Source organism: Canis lupus, chromosome 6 (genome assembly GCF_003254725.2).
Source record: "Canis lupus dingo isolate Sandy chromosome 6, ASM325472v2, whole genome shotgun sequence".
NCBI classification, from domain to species: Eukaryota; Metazoa; Chordata; class Mammalia; order Carnivora; family Canidae; genus Canis; species Canis lupus.
Window position 1 is genome coordinate 58,539,862 of NC_064248.1, and position 21,286 is coordinate 58,561,147.

Consider the following 21,286-nt stretch of genomic DNA (forward strand, 5'->3'; position numbering starts at 1 on the left):
TCTCAGCATGAGATCTCTTATACACCTGTGCAGCCAACACTTATTTATTTATTTATTTATTAAAGATTTTATTTATTTATTAATAAGAGACATACAGAGAGAGAGGCAGAGACATAGGCAGAGGGAGAAGCAGGCTCCACGCAGGGAGCCCGACATGGGACTCAATCCTGGGACCCCAGGATCATACCCTGAGCCAAAGGCAAATGCTCAACCACTGAGCCACCCAGGCATCCCCCAACACATCATTTAAAAAGTAACGTAGGCATCTTATGTGCTAGAAAAGTGTACTTTAGAAATCTCTGAGCAATACGATTCTTCAGAATATTACTCAAATACAAATCATACTTGAAGTCTGTGTAAGTCTGTGGGAACTGGGCCTATAGTTAACCCTATTTGTACTAACTATGAGACTTAGACCCTAGAGCCAGATTATCTGGGTTAAACTCTTGATTAGTTACCAGCTGTGTAACTAGCGAAGTTATTTAGTCTCTTTGTGCTTCAGATTCCTCATCTATGAAACGGCAGTGGTGTGGGGCGGGGTAGTGGCAGTGGTTATAGTAATACTACCACCTACCTCCTAGGGTTGTTGTGAAGATTAAAAGTACTATATATTTCTAAAATTCCACATGAGTGAGATTACATAACTGTCTTTCTCTGATAAACTTATTTCACTTAGCATAATATTCTCTAGTTCCATTCATGTTGTTGCAAATGGCAAGATTTCATTCCTTTTGATAAATAGAATTCCATTGTGTGTGTGTATATATGTATATATATACACCACATCTTAACAGAGGATCATAGAGAAAGCAAAGAAAAAAAATTTAAAAAGACAAAATCAGAAAGTGAGAGAAATCTTAAGAAACTCTTAATCATAGGAAACAAACTGGGGGTTGCTGGAGAGGAGAGAAGTAGGGGGACAGGGAAACTGGGTGATGAACATTAAGGAGGGCACGTGATATAATGAGCATGGGATATTACATACAACTGATGAATCACTGACCTTTACACCTCTGAAACATATAACATATAATATATTGTATGTTAACTGAAATTAATTTTTTTTAAAAACTAGAAAAACAGGGGATCCCTGGTAGCTCAGCAGTTTAGCATCTGCCTTCAGCCCAGGGTGTGATCCTGGAGTCCTGGGATCAAGTCCCACATCAAGATCCCTGCATGGAGCCTCCTTCTCCCTCTGCCTGTGTCTCTGCCTCTTTTTCTCTCTGTCTCTCATGAATAAATAAATAAAATCTTTAAAAAAAATAAATAAAAATAAAAACTAGAAAAACAAAAGTACTATATACACATACTTAGAGCAGTTCTTGCACACGATAAAGGCTGAGTTAGCTACTGTCAGGACATATGCAAAAGTATAATAACTGGCATTTTTGGACTGCTCTTCTACAGATACTCTCTTAAGCCTGAAAGTTTCCAATTTAGTCTCAATCCACAAATTTCATTTTCCAGAAATTTATGGAAAGTTCAATTAATCAATAATGAAATATTGGTTATCTGCTTCAGAAATACATTCCCCTCAAATCCTGCTTAAGCATGATTTTAAAACCCTATTTCCAGTCGCAGATATGAAACTAACAAAGGCAATACAGGTTTATGGTGACAGAAATGATTGCGCTTCAGAAAACTGTACACCTTTAAAGCAACTACGTGGGAGTTTTGAATGATGTTTTGGAATTATGGAAAAGAAGAAAATGAAAGAGGAAGGATGCCTATATTCCCACAAAATTTTTTTTTCTACTTAGTTTTATATTTAAGACATCATTTATAGTACCTTTAAAACATAAACATTCAAAGCAAGATTAAATACGCAAATTTAGCCACCCACTGAAAAATATAAGCATTTAAATAACAACTTTTTTTTCATTTTTCTCTCTGAATTCACACAGAATTTCAAGAAATTACTTGGACTGGTAACAGTATTTTATCATTATTATATAGTAACCATCTGCTGGAACGGATTGTATGCAGATAAAATTAAACCTCTATAAATCAAACTGTCATGTTTTAATTGGCAGCATTAGCAACACTCACCAAACCAGAAGATTCTGCATTTAATATTTAATATATAAAACATCATTATCCCATTGGCTCTCAACCAACATCAATACTTACTGACTCTTGGGACCTGTGGTTTTCATCTTAGTCAATAATGCTTAGGTTCAGGCCTCAAAATTAATCATTAAAACCTGCTGTTACAAAAAAAAGTCACTAGAACCCCAAAAGAATAAAGACAGAGGCAGGATATTTATCATACTGTTATGTTCTGGGAAAGAATAGGATACTTTTTCTCAATACAAAACAGATTTGTTTTGTGACTCTATTTAATGCATTATAATATATCCATAGGAAAAGCAGCAAAATACTTCAAGCTATAATTTACTCAGATTCAAGTATGTGTTAGGCACATTTGAGGAGGGGTTTTATGAAGACTACTTAATTCATACAGCTTCTTGAGGCAAACTGAGGAAAATTATTTCCCTAATTTTATAGGTGGGAAAAAAAAAGCTAAGAAATGTTAGGTAACATTCTGTAAAGTCACAGAACTAAAAACTGATAAACCAGAGGGTGCCTGGGTGCCTCAGTCAGTTGGGCATTTGACTCTTGATTTCAGCTCAGGTCATGATCTTAGGGTCATGAGATGAAGTCCCATGGTGGGCTCAGTGCTCAGCACAGTCTCCTTGAGATTCTCTTCTCTCCCTACCTCTGACCCTCTTCCCTACCACCCCTCATTCTTAAATAAAGAAAGAAAATCTTAAAACAAAAAAGCTGATAGACAAGGAAGCAAAACTAAACCTAAATACACAAGCACACACACTTTTTTGTAGGTTGTCCAGGTAATCATTTTAGAGACATATAAGGAAGGCATTCAAATGTTTCTTAATGAGGGTACTAAGTGAATCTACTTAATTCTACTAATCAAGAATTACAAATGATATAAAATGAATTTAAAAATGCTCTGTGGACATATGGTCAAAAAGTTAGGAATAAACCTTACAGGAACAGAAATTTTATGTACACCAATTAGGTCAAAAGGCTGCTTTCTCAATTAACCAATCTTTATAATCAGAATTAATTGAAAACAAAAAATACAGTGAAATCTTAATAATTTTATAGAAAAGGTTTAAGATAGCATTCAACATTCAAATAATTCAGTGCCCTTTATTCAGTTTCACTTATGTACCAGGAGTATGCTCAGAAAATAGATGAATAAAATTCGTTCATCCTTTCTTTTATCTGCCTAATTAATTATACTGTGTGACATTCTATTATGTTTGGTGCAATGATTTACAATTCCTAGATTACTTCAGGGCCACACACTATTCCAACTAGCAAGTTTCCAGACTGCCCTGCCTTTTACTGTTTTGTAATAAAATATTAAAATAATGTAACTAATTTATGTACCAGGACCTGAGGCTCATACAAAAGAGAGTTTAACAGTTAATCAATCCTTCTAAGATAGCTTCACGATAAAGGTGACTCTAACATACCCAGTTGTTCTAGGAGAAACGATACTCAGAGTTGATCCCATTTTCCCCAAACAGTCAATTCTTTGGGTGCCCCAAGTTCTATTTCTGGAAGCAACAGGAAAGTTCTGGTAGGATTCTAGTTCTGGCACGGAATAGCTTTTGGATCCTAGCCTTAGGTTCTCTATCTGCAAAACAGTAACACTGTATTAGATTGGCTCTTCCTTCTTGACATAAAAATTTAAGACTCAGTTCACATTGGGACGTCTGGGTGGATCAGCAGTTTAGTGCCTGCCTTTGGCCCAGGGCATGATCCTGGAGTCCCAGGATCAAGTCCCACATCAGGCTCCCGGCATGGGGCCTGCTTCTCCCTCTGCCTGTGTCTCTGCCCCTGCTCTGTCTCTCATGAATAAAAAAAAAAGAAAAAAATTCAGTTTACACTTAAAATCCAAAGTCAAATATATCCTTCCACAAAAGCCATCTGCCTCCCATCTTCACCCCAAGGCAGTCAGCTGCTCAGATTAGCTGAGTCCCCACACTACTTGGTTCACTGTTCATTAGGGTAATCATTAAGATATAAGCGTTTGTTTACGCAACAGAGTGTTAGTTATTCCAGAGCAGAAACTATGCCTTATTGATCTTTGTATATTTGTCATATGACAGATTCTAATTGCTTGGTATACAAAAAGTATGCAACAGATATTTTAAAAAATAAATTATTCGAGCCACCCTATCGAGCAAGCATTCATTTGGTACCTCTCTGTTTGGGATCTAGACCACATTCTGGAGATGAATCAAAGTTCCCACCCATAAAGTACTTGGAATTTAGAAACAGGGCAATTGGGATCCCTGGGTGGCTCAGCGGTTTAGTGCCTGCCTTCGGCCCAGGGCGTGATCCTGGAGTCTGGGGATTGAGTCCCACAACAGGCTTCTGCATGGAGCCTGCTTTTCCCTCTGCCTGTGTCTCTGCCTCTCTTTCTCTGTGTCTCTCATGAATAAATAAATAAAATCTTAAAAAAAAAAAAAAAAAAGGAAACGGCAATCGTGTGATGACGAATAATAATATGAGTTTAGTACACTTTAAGTCATAAGTTTGAGTTCTGTAGAAAAAAACATGCCCCTGGAGTTTAAAATATCCAAGATCCTTTGCTGTTTTAACATTTTATGACCAATCCTGCAGAGCCCTACCATTTCCCCCTCCCCCACACCTCTATATAATGGGCATGAATCTATGTCATGCTCACTTTTAACGATTCAATTGTTCAGGAGAAAAAGTGATCTTAAGAGAGTAGAGACTCATTCAAAGCTGGAAAAGACTTAGACAGTTGAAAATAAGCAGAAGAAAAAAAGTTTAGGAAAGAGTAATAAAAATTTTTAGTGGGATGGTGTAAATTGAAGCAAAGGTTACCTCAGGCCAGGGCACGGAAAAGAAAAGAAGTAAAAATATATGTTTTTTGGCCTCGGAGTGTTTAGCTTTCAAGTTCCAAAACAAAATTTCATGTAGCACTTGTCAGTTCTCTGGTATTTATTTTTCTTGTTCATGCACATCCCTGCCACTTAGCAATAAAATGAAGTGAAGGCCGCTGGCATTGGTGTGTAGAAGCATGGGAGAACACAGGAAGCCCAGCACCTGAAGGATGGCCAAGAAGCCCTTCGGGACCCTTTGCTGGCAACTCACAATAGCCTCTCTGCACGAATAAATGCTGACAGGTTTGCATGGAGGAGACTGAGTGACCCATTCTTTTGCATTTTTTTTTTCTAAAGCAACACCAGAATCAAGATGAATTGGGGTATACATTACAAACCCAGATTCCTGGGCTCCACCAAGACCTATCCCTTTCTACATAAGCTTCCCCTCCTCATCTGTGAAAGAGCCTCTGACAGGCTAAAATACAGTAAGTAAAGCAAAGTAAATGCAGCTTGGGGACTCTTGCCAGCAAGGCTGAGCTGAGATGACTCAGCAGGTTAGAGCTGTGACCCTTTACTTCTGGACTCATTATTCTGGTTCTTATCCAGTGGCTACTACAAATGCACAGGCACGGATTGGTCTTACTCCAGAGCCCATATGAGAACAACATGGAGTGGTAACAAAGCTTGGCACGACACAGGGGGAGGTTTTCCTGAAGAAAGCCAGCCTCGGGTCCTGGTTGATAACCAGCTCTCAAAGTTTGGCTGAGAACACATTAACAAAAAGGTCATGGTCTACCATAAATTCTACAAAATTCTATTCTTTAAAAACACACAGAAGTTGGGGAAAGTAGAAAAGAGAAGGTGGGTGAGAGGTGGGATTATGGGGTTCTATCAGTGAAGTGCTACAAACCAATTTCCAAAGCTATGAAATTAATGGTGCTAATAAAAATAAAAATAGTAGAATTCCTTTCAAGGCCTACTTTTTTTCTACTCTTCAACAGCTGCAATGCACTTGCTTCTATGTGAGCTGAGTGTTGCCAAACAAGGTACTCTGTATCCTGCTTAATCACCTCTGGGCTAAGGTATATGCACCACCAGATGTATGTAAGGCAATACTGTTTGGCTCCTTAGGAAAAGGAATTAGTCCTTTCGTTATTTTTTTCGTCAAATAAGAATTATTTTTTTTAAAGCCTAAAAGTGGTGCTTGAAGGCAGCTTCGGATATAGGAAGGCATCAGAAGTAAAAAGGCGTGGGGGCCAGTTAAAACACCTCCTCAGTAGGCCACATAAAATGTGCTCCTACTCCAAATTTAAAGCTTTAGCTAAAGGGTGAAGAAGCACAAAGAAGAGCAATCTCAAGTTCAATCACACGGACAGATGTCTTATCTCCCTTCCTCATCAAATGTCCCTGGTGAGCAGGGCCAGGTCTGATCTACCCTTGGAGAGGCCACAGCAGGTGTCATAAGAGGACTTTTATTTGCTCTCCTCATGTTATCACCTGGACAAAATTCCCCACAATAACAGATCTAGCCTCTTCTCTTTCTTCTTCTTCTTTCTTCCCTTTGGGATCTGCCTGCCTATAGAGATGATGCATTCTGGACTCCTGCTGGCTGGTAGGAGGCTATACCTCCTGGCTGCCAGCTTCCGCTGTCCTGCTATGCCGGGGAAAGAGTGGGTAGTTTATCTAAATCAAGGATGAAATTTCAGAAGGCCCACTTGGCTGCAGACCCAAAGCCACATTCTCCAAAAAGTATTTTCAGTAATAAAGATGGGATCTTGCTGTCCATCAGCCTGACTCCTTTATCTTTCTCAAGAGCTTTTTAATCTGGGCAAGGGAGGAGGGGTTATTTCTGGGCCCCCCCTCAAACCTCAAGAGTAGGTAGGTCACCTTGCTTTGTCTATTGCATAGTTTCTAGCAACTATTTATTGCAGATATATGTATAAAATTGTGGTGAGAAGGAAATGAAAAGCATCTATCTGGTCTTATTTGTTCATGGGTGGCTCTGTGACCATATCCCTCCCCACCAGTTTCTTGGGGAGGTAGACCCAAACATGGTACCAATTTTTTTGTGAAATCTTAGAGGGAAACAATTCGTCTAAAATATATTCAAAAGAGAAACAGCTCTATCAAAAATATTATTGATGACTTAGCACATGGGAATAGGTTTCTGACCTATGAGGAGCATGAACCACCTGCACACTTTTCTTCCGAGTATTTTGCAAGCCAAATGACAAAGGTGAAAACTTAACCTTTGGCATAATTTCTAGAATCGTAACAAGCAAAGATACTATATAGCTAACAAAGTGATTTAACACATGTCATTTTTCAAATTTATCTCCACAACTACCCTGTAAAATAAGTGTTATTATCAATCTCCAACTAAGGGAGAAAACTGTGCTTGAGTGGTTCACCTCTCTGCCTAAGACTACTCAGCCAATTAATAGTGGTGGCACTGAGACTCAAACCCAAGTCTTCTGATGGTTGTAAAAGCCCAGTGCTTTCTGTGAAGTCATGATGCTGGAACTGGGATGCTAAGGTGTCTATGCCCTCGCCTGCAGTTTTCCAGAGACCTGGGCAGCAGAAGCCAAAAGTAACCTGGAGCCAACAGAAGAGAAGCTAGCTCACTGAGGTCAAATTCCCCTGACCTTCTGTATTCCTTCTCAGTCCTTTTAAGGAAGAAAAGTGAGAGAACTCATTTCATTTTATTTCCTTCCTTCCCTTCCCTAGCCCTGATCCACAAAGACACAGCCCAGGAACCAGATCAGTGGGAAGCTGATATCTCTAAAAACAGTTTCACATCTGTTAAATTATAGGATGCTCCATTAACTCCAAAGAGAAGCCGAGGGTCCAACTTCCTTGAATTCCCCAGTGGTCAGATGGTCATTACAGCTGTGATGAAAACCGCAGCTGAGCCTGGGGACTCTTGGAGGAGCCAAGCTAAGGGTGAGATGCTTTTGGATTCGAAGGAAGCATGGGAGGAAGATAAGAGAGCTCTTCCAGAATGCTCCAAAAGACACTTCTCTCTTCTGTTTTCATCCTGTCCCCTCACTTTAATTCTCAAGACCCCGCCTTCTCTGGTTTGTCCTTAAAAAAACAGCCACAGGCTTGAGTCCTGAGAAGGGGGAAACTGGGTGGTCTCAAGCTAAACTGGAAATTCCAGGATGATCATTACTCTTAGGGTCAGAAATAATGAGTAACTGGAGCCTCCCGAGCCACTAAATAAATGACTAGTGGTTGTTAGATACCAGAGTTCCTAAGATGATCTTAATAGTACACTTATGTTTTGGAAGACATCAGTGCAGAGGCAACTATGAAATTTCTGGGCTCAATCTGAGGCATCAAATTAGTCTTCAGAACTCCATTCAAGGGAAGAAGCAGATTGAAAGGTTCATAAAGTAAGAAACTGCTTTTGATGAGTCATGGTTATCACCACTATTACAAATATCAGCAAACACACCCAAAAGTCAGTAGTGCTAAAGAAGCAGAAGAAACAATGTGTTTAACTTTTAGAAGGAAACCCTCTTTTTTAAAGTAAAAAGTCAACCAACACCACCAGAATGGTGAAAAGACACATTTCAGTGTGTGTGACTGTGCTTGCTTGAAGAGGAAGAGGTAAGATACCTAATACCAGCCTTTCTGGCTAATCCTGCCATTTCCCTCAGCGGTGAGAACGGTGTCACCTGAGTGGAAATTACACTTGGTAATGTGATACTGTGGAGCTCATTGAAAAGGCATCCCTATCAGACAATTTTATTTTGATCAAATACCGGGCAAAAAAAAAAACAAAAAACAAAAAACACGAGGAGGAGAATGAAGAAAGGTGGCATTACAGAGAAAAGATACTATCTAATATATTTAAGAGGAAGCATTTTCTTGTCAACAATTTAAAACACCTTCAACTTGCCAGAAAGAAAACTCAGAATCAGTTCTTCCTCTCTTCAAACACAAGGCGCTACCACTTACCCCATGCTGTTTCCAGCCCACCAGACCTCCCCAGCCCCTCTTCCTTGGGACGCATGATACAGTGTCATGGTTAAGAGCAGGGATCAGAAAATCCCACCACTGGCTTAAGAATTCTGGCTCTGCCATTCGTTAGCAGTTTGATCTTCAGGCTGCTTACTTCACGTTTCTGTCCCTCCCTTTCCTCATCAGTAAGATGGAAAAAACAGCACTCATCTGAGGTTGGGCTGAGGCTAGGAACCTGTACGTGTGGCACCCAGCACATCATGAGCACTCCATACATCTTACTTTGATGATGATGGTAATGATGGCGACAAGGACAATGAGGACATGCACTTAACTAGAGTGTGGTGAAAACAAGGACCGGGGGACCATGTAAGCCCCCCAGGCAACCACATGGAGAGTCTGCTAGAAAAAAAAAAAAGGCCCTCGTAGTCTGTGGTCCCAGGGCACTCCACTGGACTCTTCTTTTCAGTGGCTCCAGTGGCTTATCAGAAGGGGCAGGCTCAAAGGACCAAAGCCAGGGCAGGAGAGATACCGAGGAACAGGGACAGAGTGCGTGAGTCTGGAAGAAACTAGTTTGGGGCAGCTTGGAGAAGGGGTAGCAGCCAACAGTTCACAATCATGGGATTTAGAACTTAGAAAGAAAGTAACAGGCTAGTCAGATATGCACATTTTGTTAATATGACAAAACCCTCCACCACCTTCCCTCAAGGTCCCTGCAGCAGGGAGCATCTCCCAGAAACGGCTCTGCCTCTAAGCTCCTATAGCACTCCTTCACATTTTTATGGCTACTTTTTGCATGTAATCGTTCTGGAGAATAACGACTGTCTCAATCTGACTGTAAATTCTGGAAGGAGGACTGTAAATTCTGGAAGAACTGGCTCATACTCTTGCATCTCTCTTCCTGGCCTAGCTCTGTCCCAAGGCCTAACCCCCACCATGGACATTTTCAACTGGAAAGTACACAGTCCAATGGGAGGCTTTGGTGAGCCAGTGCTATAGAGACACATGTTATGATATTAAAATAAGTGCACACGTGGCTAGTGCAGACAAAAGGGCACGGAGCAAAACAGCACGCTTGCCTTTACGTCTTGGAGGCTTTCGTGAAAAGGCTGAGTCCCAGAAGTTGAGAGGTAGGAGATTAAGTCTTTAGTGACCCTTTTCTTAAAAAAAAATTGTATAAAATTTAGGGGATCCCTGGGTGGCTCAGTGGTTTAGCGTCTGCCTTTGGCCCAGGGCACGATCCTAGAGTCCCGGGATCGAGTACCACGATCTGATAGTCAGACTATCAGACTGCAATTTGAAATAACTTAACTAGGTTTTATCAAAAAGAAAGGAACTTAAGTAGCAGCCGTGATCTCCATGGATCTCAAGGTGGCAAAGGAAGGAAAACAGTGTTAGGACATTTCAGGCTGTCAGTTTATTCCTCCACACATGCTTGTGTCTGATTCAGCAGTAACCAAATGTATCTGGGGCTCAGTTAATTCTGGGGATCCCTGGGTGGCTCAGCGATTTGGCGCCACCTTCGGCCCAGGGCGTGATCCTGGAGACCCGGGATGGAGTCCCATGTCAGGCTCCCTGCATGGAGCCTGCTTCTCCCTCTGCCTGTCTTTACCTCTCTCTCTCTCTCTCTCTATGTCTATCATGAATAAATAAATACAATCTTTAAAAAATAAAAAAATAAAAAATTGTATAAAATTTAAATTTTATGACCATGTTTGCACTTTTTTTACATTAAGCACAATGGAAATTTGCATATTCATTTTTGTCCCCAAAGGAATAATGTCTGAATAATCAAAATACTAAAAAGATTATAGAGTTCCCCCAAATAGAATTTATTTATTTTTTTAAAAAGATTTTATTTATTCATTCATGAGAGACAGAGAGAGAGGCAGAAACACAGGCAGAGGGAGAAGCAGGCTCCTCACAGGGAACCTGATGTGGTTCTGGATCCTGGAACTCCAGGGTCACGCCCTGAGCCAAAGGCAGACACTCAACTGCTGAGCCACCCAGGTGTCATCTCCCCTCCCCCAAATAGAATTTAAATGACAAACCATAAAATAATAAGGAAGTCCAGCAAAAGTCCACTCTTCCCCCATGATGGCCACTTTGATTTTTTTTTAAAGCAGTGAATACCAAAATTCTTTTAAAGACATTTTCTAATGGTGTCTTTGCTTTGCAGGTGCCCTAAATGCATGTTTCACCTGCCTACCTGGCAATCTAGCCCTACTTGGGCACCAAAGGATCCCTCCAGACATTGAAAGCCAGGCATGAAAGAACAGAGTAGGGCAAGGGCAAGTAGGTGGAGAAGAACGAGACGACAGCTGGAAATCAGGCAACGATGCAGTTAGAGTGAGGTTTGTGACTTCGATTCCTGCCAGCTTCGATCTAGAGAGAACTGCAGAGAATGTCTTCCTTTTATGGGAAAGAAGTTATAACCCATCGATGACAACTTATTCAAGGCCAAAGCTGCCAGTGTGAGGCAGAGTGAGAGCTGGAATCTGGGTCTCCTGCTGCCTCCTGGGAGCCCTCCTCACTTACACATCCCCTCTTCTGTACACTCATAGGGCACAGAGCATCAGGGCTCAGACAGGCAGCTCAGAACCTGAGGAGCCATGAAAAAGCCCATAGTCTCCCCCTTCCTCAACACCACACATGGTCAGAGTCAACAGAAGAGGCAAGAGAGATTAGGCCCCTGGTTGTCACATTTTTTTGATGAGACCATCTGCCCTTCTGCTAGGATTCGCTGGACTAGAAATGCATAGGCACAATCTGTTTCCTGGCCAGGAGGAAGTCTGGCTGTGTCAGGCCTAGGCTTGACAACTGACGGCATGGAAGCACACAGCACAGGAATTATGCACCATTTACACTCCCAGGGCCCCTACTGCCTCCGCTGGTCATTGCAGAAGAAATGAAATCACTGCAGGATACACGGCTTTGTGGTTTCCTGATTCCTGGGGGAGTACAACTGGGAAGGGTACAGGATGAGGACAGGACACGTGAACCAAACGAGGCGGCTGCTTTAAGAACAGTCTTGAAAGGGATACTGTTGTGGTTTTGCCGGCTATAAAAACTGAGGCAGACACAGAAAATTGCTGTGAGGCTCAACTGATGCTCCTGCTAAGTGCTCTGCATGGCTTGTGGACCAGCACTCGGCTTAATTACAATTCAGACCCCCTGAGCTATCAAAGCTTTCTTTATAAAAGTCCGCCTCCTTCCTCTGAGAGAGACTTTCTGTAAGTACCACGATGCTTCAATGACCACCTCAAGCATTCAACAAATATATGACACCTGACCCAGGCAAAGTGGTCTTTTTAATCTTGGGGTTTTGATGATATACATGAATCACGGAGCCTCATTCCCGTTCCATCTCCCAAATACCTACACAAAATCAGACAAATGGAGAGGAAAATAGATGACTATGTATTAAGCCTTTTTTCTTCTTTTGAACCCTCTCAAAGCACTCTACTTAATAAAAAGGTCATTTCTCCCAAGGGAAAGCATGTGAGACCTGAAATAAAACACTTATAAGCATTAGCATCACAACATCCCCCTTCATGGTCCCAATGCCTCTGCCACTCTGTTCCCTCTGCTGGGAATATCCAGCTTTCTCGGACTCACCCTGACTTCCCCTTTGTTGCCCATCAGTACCTGTGAGAAGCCTTCCCCGAAATCTCTTTGCCGGTAACCTACTCCTTCTGATCCTTCTTTAAGGCTCTCAAGAGTATCCTGTGCATTTTGGCATCTCCACACCCTTTTACAATTACCTGGCTTTGAATCTATCTTCTTTACTGAGCTGTATGATTCTCCAGGGCAGGGATCATTACTTATTCATGTCTGTTTCCCCAAGGATGAGTAACAGCACCTGGCACACAGTAAGAGTGCAACACATGCACCGTTGTAAGGCATCACACACATCCTCTAACTGGATTCTTAAAGTGACACTTAGGCAGGAATTGTTAGTCTCATTTTACAAAGAAACTGAGGTTCAGAAGGGTTTTATAGGCTCCCCCAGGCCACCAGTTCTGGCACCTTCTGGCTCCAGGCTAGATTTTCACTGGACCACATTACAATCAGTTAACTATACAAGCTCTATATGAAAGATAAAAAGAGAAAGCACTGATCTTCTGATGTAGGCATATATGCAGTGACCCGTACCTCTGGAAAAGAGACACAGAACTTTCAAATGTGGATAAAATCATTGTTCTGAAAGCAGGAACACTGACCAGATCTGGATATGGAATTCACACTTATTCTTTTCTCAAGGTCTTTTCTATCCTTGAACTCTGCAGAAATGTCTGGTGGATGTGAGTTAGAGACAAACAAAAGCTCATCTGATTGAAAGAAAGGTCATGAGACGAGCCATCTCTGGTTAAACCACCAAGGGTGCCTCGGACATCTTGAAAGAGCCGGACTTAGGACCACAGCAGCAGCAGCGGCTGCCAAACTAGAAGTCACTAAGATGGGGCTGAGTCACCAACAGGGCTCAGAGAAACAACTCAGAGAAAAAACAATAGGTAGGAGCTGTGGCTGTTGGCAGGATGGGGCTAGTTTGGGTCTTTGACCCTCCATAACCTTCTTAAGTGCACTTGAACCTCTCCTCAGCTGAAGAAAGCAGTTTTTAGCACAGCTATGTCCTAGAATAATGTGATGGAGCCTCTAAAGTGTGGTCAATGGGGGGGGGGGGGGGGAGCCCAATTGCAGAAGTGCTAAGCTGGCCCTGGGTGTGTAGCCCTCATATCATATTTTATTTTATTATTTTATTTTTTTTCTCATATCATATTTCAAACACCAGAAGTGTTTAAAAGCTCCTCTGCAGGGGGGCCTGGGTGTACAGTTGGTTGAGCATCTGACTCTTGGTTTTGGCTCAGGTCACGATCTCAGGGTGGTGAGATCGAGTCCCGTGTTGGGCTCTACATTCAGCACAGAGTCAGCTTAAAGCTCCTCTTCCTCTATCCCTCTCCGCCATGTTCTGTCTCTAAAAACAAATACATAAATCTTTAAAATAAATAAATTTTAAAAAAGCTCCTCTGCAATTCTAGTGCACAGCCAAAGTGAAGATGACAAGCACAACCAATGTCTTCGGGGCCCTTCCTTTTTCATGTATCCATCAAAGTTTAAAACACTGAAGTGAACAGCTAGCTGCTCAGCACACTCTGGGGGTACTGAAACCATTTTTGCATTACTTAAAATCAACTTTCCTAGAGATGGAAGCAGAACATTCTTCTACTATATCCTTGACTGGGAAATTTTCCAGCTTCTTCTACTCAAATATTTTCAATGACAGGCAACTTGCTACCTTAAAAGGTCGTTTGGAATTATATGCTTTACAACAGTTGAATGTTACAGTATATAAATTACAGATCTTCCTCAATTTATGATAGGGTTATGTCCCAATAAGTCCTCTGTGAGTTGAAAATATTGTAAGCTGAAAATGCATTTTAATAGTGGTGCCTGGGTGACTCAGTTAGGTGTCCAGTTCTTGATTTTTGGCTCAGGTCATGATCTTGGGGTCATGAAATTGAGCCCCACATTGGGCTCTGCACTGGGAGTGGAGCCTGCTTGGGATTCTCTCTCCCTCTTTCCCTCCCCTCCTCTAAAAAATAAGTAAATAAATTAAATGTTTTTAAGAATTCATTTAATATACCTAACCTACCCAAAACATCACATCTTAGCCTAGCCTACCTTAATCATGTTCAGAACACTTAAATTAGCCTATATCTGAGCAAAATCATCTAACACAAAGCCTAGCTTATTATAATAAAGCTGAATATCCCATGTAATTTATTCAATACTGTACTGAAAGTGAATGCTGTATGGTTATAGCATGATTGTCAGTGTATCAGAATTCTAGACCTTTGTGATCCTGTGGCTGATGGGGAGCTGGGGCCCCTGCCCAGCATCGTAAGAGACTACTGTACTATTGTTAGCCTTGGAAAAGATGTAAATTCACAATTTGAAACTTGTTTTCTACTGAATGTGTGTCATTTTTGCACCATTGTAAAATCAAAAAATTATAAGTTGAACCATTGTAAGTCGGGGGTTGTCTGTGTATCTCACTAAAACTATGTGTGTGCGTGCATGTGTAAGTGGTCTATAGCAAATGATCTCAATTTCTTGATCCATAGCAAGTGAGAGTATTTCCTTTCTATGATTTATGAGGACTGGAAAGCACCTAATATCTGGAACACTGTAAGATGTTCAATGAATAATGCTTCTCTTTTTCTCCCCTTAAAGGCGGAATGCAAGTTTTCTTCCAAAGCCCTCTTTCAGGGTAAACTTCAATGATGTTTAGAATCCACAGATACTTAATGACGCCTCATCAGACTGTGGTTTTTTCCATTCCTCACCATTTCATTTCTCCTGCGCTGAAATCCTTAGATTTTGTTCTGGTTTTGGTTTCTTTAAGTAAGCCCTATGCCCAAGGTGTTATTTGAACTCATGACCCCAAGATCAAAAGGTGCATGCTCTACTGACTGAGCCAGCCAGGCACCCCTGAAATCCTAAGATCTGACAAATGTTTGTGGTGGCATCACTTCCAGAGTATCAGTGGATTTTGGTACACTGGGATACCATCAGTTAGTTAGTTGCCTATGGGCACTATACCTTATATGCAGGTTCAGCAACATTTAGGAGATAATGGGTTATCTTTATTTACTTCCTCAGGAGATAAGTATAGGGATTAGGTGGGCATTCCTTTCTATAGGTATCCCTAATTCCTCCACTGTTAACTACTGTGCCAGGTGAGGTAGACTCCAATTACACCATGACAATGTTGTCCTCGTGTAAGCCTCCAGGACCAGACACATACCATGCTGCACCTCACCCTATCTGCCCATCTCTGATGCTGTCACATCTGCCCAACCCTTTCTGATCTATGATTCTGGTTTGGTAGCACAACACTACAGACACCAAAGATATATGGCTAAAACAGGTTCAAATCATGGCACTCTCCTTCAAAGCAAGTCATGTGACTTTGGGCAAGCTGTGTAGCTCTGAATTATCAGCAAACTCTTCTGAAAATGGAAACATAGCACCCTCCTATGGGGTTACTATGAAAATTAAGTGATACGTTATAATAAAACACACAGCCCAATGCCTAGTATTTAATAGGTATCCAAAAAGTAGAAGAGTAATTATTATCATCAGCACTATGGTATAGCAATTTCCCATTTTTACACTGGACTCTGTCCTAAATGCTAATTTATTTGGCTAGGGCCTTGACCTCTCTGCTTAGTCCCTGCCATCTCTGTCCTCCAGGAGAGAGAAAACCTGGTCCCCACACAGGAACTTCCCCCACCCTCCACTCTTCTTCATAGCTCCACTCCCCACAAACCCCAGAGTGTGGACTTGGCAGCTTATCAGCACCCGCCAGTGTATAAATTGAGCAGGGAGTCAGGAGACCTGGACCCTAGGTCCTGCTCAGCTACTAGCTATGTGACCTTGGGCCAGCAACACAGACTTCTTGGATCTCTGTTTCCTCTTCTGTAAGATAATGGCACTAGACAACATGGTCTCCAAGGCCTCTTCCTGACCCAAAGTTTTATGATCCCCTCCTCCCCATACCCCTCCCTCTGGGCCTCTTCCTAGCTATCCTTTATCACTCCCAATTCACCCATCTGCCTTCTCACCCACCAAAGGAAAGACTTCAAGTAATGACCCTCTCAACACATTCTGACTTCTGCCCAAACCCCAGAAACACATTATTAGTGGCAAAGAATATATAACAACAAGCCACTTAAGAGATATATTTCTGGAGGCTAGTCTGCAAACTAAAACTCATGTATCATATTATGTTTATTAGAGAATGTATTCATAAACTACACTGATATTTTTTTATTTTTATTTTTAAAAATATTTTATTTATTTATTCATGATAGTCACACAGAGAGAGACAGAGAGGCAGAGACACAGGCAGAGGGAGAAGCAGGCTCCATGCAGGGAGCCCGACGTGGGATTCGATCCCGGGTCTCCAGGATCGCGCCCCGGGCCAAAGGCAGGTGCCAAACCGCTGCGCCACCCAGGGATCCCAAACTACACTGATATTATATTAAGATTATAATCTCTACTAATGATTCCAACAACTGCCTGTTAAAAGAAAATGTAATATATATACTATGTAAAATGTTTCATAAACATTTTCTGGAATAGCTTTCTTTTCCTGGTGTTTCCTATGGAAACATTGCCTGCTCTGCTCCCCAGAGCTGGAGATGATACCGTGCAGTGAGAAACTCAGAGACAAGTTTATCCTGGTCTCAAAAATTATACACAGATGTAAACTGCTTTAAGAAAATATGATCACTAAGATCACAGAAAAATTTAGAAATTATTATTCTTTTCTTTTTAAAGAGCTCTTTTAGGGCTGGGTGACTCGGTCAGTTAAGTGTCCAACTATTTTTTTTAAAGATCTTATTTATTTATTCATGAGAGACACAGAGAGAGAGAGAGAGGCAGAGACACAGGCAGAGGGAGAAGCAGGCTCCATGCAGGGAGCCCGAGGTGGGACTCAATCCTAGGTATCCAAGATCATGCCCTGGACCGAAGGCAGTGATAAACCACTGAGCCACTGGGGCTGCCCAGCGTCCAACTCTTTTTTTTAACTTATGATTTTACGTATTTGAATGAGAGAGAACAGTAGCTGGGAGTGATGACAGGGAAGAGGCAGAGGGAGAGGGAGGGGGAGGGAGAAGCAGACTCCCCTCTGATCAGGAAGCCCCCAACACAGAGCTCAATCCCAGGACCCCAAGATCATGACCTGATCCGAAGGCAGATGCTTAACCGACTGAACCACCCAGGCACCCCAAATATCTCACTCTTGGTTTCAGCTCAGGTCATGATCTTAGGGTCTTGAGATGGAGTCCCGGGTCAGGCTCCCCGCTCCGCTCTAATTCTGCTTGAGATCCTCTCTCCCTCTCCCTTTGCCTATCCTGCTTGCTCCAGTGTGCTCTCTCTCTCAAATATATTTAATAAGTAAGTAAGTAAGTAAGTAAGTAAGTAAATAAATAAATAAATAAAATCTTTTTTTAAAAAAGAGCTCTTTTAGGGTCACCTGGGTGGCGGTATAGTCGGTTAAGTGCCCAACTCTTGGTTTCAGCTCAGGTCGTGATCTCAGGCTCATGAGACTGAGCCCCAAGACAGGTTCTGTGCTCAGCATGGAGTCCTCTTAAGACTCTCTCTCCTTCTGCCCCTCCCCTTGTGCACTTTCTTTCTCAAATAAACAAATAAATCTTTACAGATTATTTCTCAAATAAACAAATAAATCTTTACAGAGAAATAAAGAGCTCTCTTAAGACATCTAAAAATAAATTCACTTTCAAAAGTTCAAGGCCTCAACAACTTTTCAGAAGCTCAATTGCTGTATAAAATGGAATAGATCATGTATGAATAGAAACGTGTAGAAACAAAGACATTTTAAGTAATTTTAAAAGTTATAAAAGTTAAACCTGTTCACATATAAAATCAGAAACTAAAAGAAAAAGAAACTAAAGATAAGCCAGAAAAATGAACAGATACATCTTTATATATATATATATATATATATATATATATATATGAGTTTTTCAAGCCAACATATATATTACCTAGAAAATAAATACAAAAAATTCACTACACGCATATTTATATACAGTTTCTGAGCTTGCTAAGGGCTAACTTCTGTTGCCTTTGGAATTTAAGCAGACATTTGGGATAAAATTACCTATCTGAATTTCTATAAGCTGTTTGCTTGTTTACAACAACAGCTTGAAAAAATATTCCAAGTCTGCCAAGTTTGTAAATACACAGAGATTTAAAACTTTTGTCAAATAAGAGAAACAAATGAATTTAAATGCCATCTGACAGATGTTTACAATTTATTCTATGAATACAGAAGGCTTATCTTTATGCAGAATTAATGTAAAAGTCCTGTATATGCTCCTAGTATACTCAGTTACATATTTAGGAATATATAATAATTCTGCTTCTCTCTCTTTTTTTTTTTTTTTGCTTCTCTCTCCTTTTTAAAGATTTTATTTATTTATTCATGAGAGACACAGAGAGAGGCAGAGACACAGGCAGAGGGAGAAGCAGGCTCCATACAGGGAGCCTGATGTGGGACTCGATATTGGGACTCAAGGATCACGCCCTGTGCCAAAGGCAGGCACTAAACTGCTGAGCCACCCAGACATCCCAATAATTCTGCTTCTCAAAAATGTTCACTGTTACCACATATGTTGTTATTAATTTTTCAGCATACCTATCTGTCCTCAGACAAGCAAGTACAAGATTAGTCAATACTGTTCACTGCAGCTACTGAAACAGCAGCCTGTTTGCTGAGTGATGGGTGGGCAGGGTGGCGGACATATCTGGCTCCCGGGGATAACAATGAAAGCACATAAGTATGTTGCAGGGAATACAGCTTTTTCCTCTTTTAAATGCATGGTGCTTTCTGAACTTGACAGAACTTTCCATAACTTGTAAGCCAAGAGCTTTCTCACTTATACAGGATAGCCTGTATCCTGAAGGAAGGAAGGAGATGACTTTTTAAATGGTTATTTATCTTGCCTTTATGAAAATATACTTATGTTATTCATATCCAAATAAGGGTAAGTATAAATTATTTTTATATACTTCAGCTTACCTAATATTGTGCTGCTATACATGAATTTTGTTAGCATTATAAATAAAATAAAAATAAGCAAGTAGTGAACAAGAGCCTGAGATGTTCTCCTATGCCAACCTATGAAGAAGCCTTGAATGCACAGGGTGAACAAGGCTCTCTGTCCTGTTCCTATCCAGTTCCACATTTAGATCGGTGATACCCCTGCAGAAAAAGTTTTGATGGCACAAAGCTTAAGAAGACAGCAAAAGAGAATTAGCAATGAAAACACCTCAACAGGTTGAAAGAGGGGCCAAAACAAAACAGGTTATAGTTAGCAGGAATCAAGTCAAATCATTCAATTCAAAAATTTTCAAGAGCACAAATCAGGTTAAAGAACCATCTAGGGGATCCCTGGGCGGCGCAGCGGCTTAGCGCCTGCCTTTGGCCCAGGGCGCGATCCTGGAGACCCGAGATCGAATCCCACGTCAGGCTCCCAGTACATGGAGCCTGCTTCTCCCTCTGCCTGGGTCTCTGCCTCTCTCTCTCTTTCTGTGTGACTATCATAAAAAAAAAAAAAAAAAAAAAAGAACCATCTAAACAGTTACCACATTTATGAGAAAGGCTTTGATGTTTTCATAGATTGGGAGCTTAACAGGAGACAATGAGGAGACTGGCCACGAAACAAACATTACCAGATGGACAATGACCGGGACAGGGGGGAGGTGGCCCCGCTCATCTCTGTGCTTGTCAGATCATGCCCACTGTTCTCTGTTCAGTTCAGTTCTGGGCATCAAAGTCCAAATGTGACACAGCTATGAGATGAACCAGGGTTGTGAAGGGTCAGAAAGATGAACTTGAAAGTACTTCGTGAGTACTACAATTTGTACAAGGTATTATAAAGTGTGCTAGGACCTGAGGGTGATAAAGAATGAAAATGAGAACGAAGAAAATAACTAGCTTATGTTATCCCAAGCGTTGCTCAAAGCACTTTCTAGGTGTTAATTCACTTAACCAGACAACTGACTTTGCTTCTTGGTGATCTTCCAATGGGTTCCCCATTTCTGCCTAAGTGAACAACCCCTATGATCAACACATGGTATTTAATCACTTAATCTTCCATATTTGAAACCATGTTTCCTCCCATTTTTCTTTGTTAAAAATAACATTTAAATTAGCACCAAACTGATTTCCCCCCATCATCACCTGACTTTTTAAAAGTGACTTTTTGGTTATAAAGCAAATAACAGAGCAAAGAAGATTTGGGGAACACAGACACAGAGAGAGAAGTAAAAGAAAAACAAATTAGATGATTTTCCGACCATTGTTAGCATTGTGGAGTTCCCCTCCACTTTCTGCTGTGAATACGTTTGTGGTTTTCATTTTACATTGAAGTTATCATACTGCTTATGCATATTTGTATTTGACCTGGCTAACCTGACAAGCATTTTTCCCTTTTACTAAACAGGCTGTTACTGTCAATTTATGGGCTGTGAATATACCATATGTTTGGAGATACAATCCAAAGAAAATGTTTCCTCATTCGCCCCCACTTTAAATTGCTCATTACGAGGGCTTTAAGGTTTCTGAGAAGATGTCCTTGCCCGTGCAAATAAACGCTAATAGAAAAAGAGAAGTAGTCTCTTAATTGCTTTAGAGATTTAATGAAATTTAATGAGTACTTACTGGATAAGGAGAAATTTTACTGAGTGAGCTAGACTACAAGAGTCACTAGATCCTTTTTCTACTACTTAAACCTCTAAGAAAAATCTTGAGTAGAAAAGAAAGTCCTAAATGTAACTGCTATCTCTTAGGCAGTTACAAATCACTAACTCTTGAGGCTCTTGAGAACGAG

General features: G+C 41.0%; 1 protein-coding gene across 10 annotated transcripts in view; it reads right to left on the bottom strand.

The window, feature by feature from the left end:
- LRRC8D (leucine rich repeat containing 8 VRAC subunit D) overlaps nucleotides 1-21,286 on the bottom strand; it is a 114,265-nt gene that overhangs the window by 25,396 nt on the left and 67,583 nt on the right. The window contains exon 1 of one of the 10 annotated variants that reach the window (XM_035717956.2): nucleotides 3,507-3,528. The exons of the other annotated variants lie outside the window; for them this stretch is intronic. The gene's annotated coding sequence lies outside the window, so the exon portion shown is untranslated. Of the gene's footprint in view, nucleotides 1-3,506; nucleotides 3,529-21,286 lie in introns of those variants that run through there. 10 annotated transcript variants of the gene reach the window in all.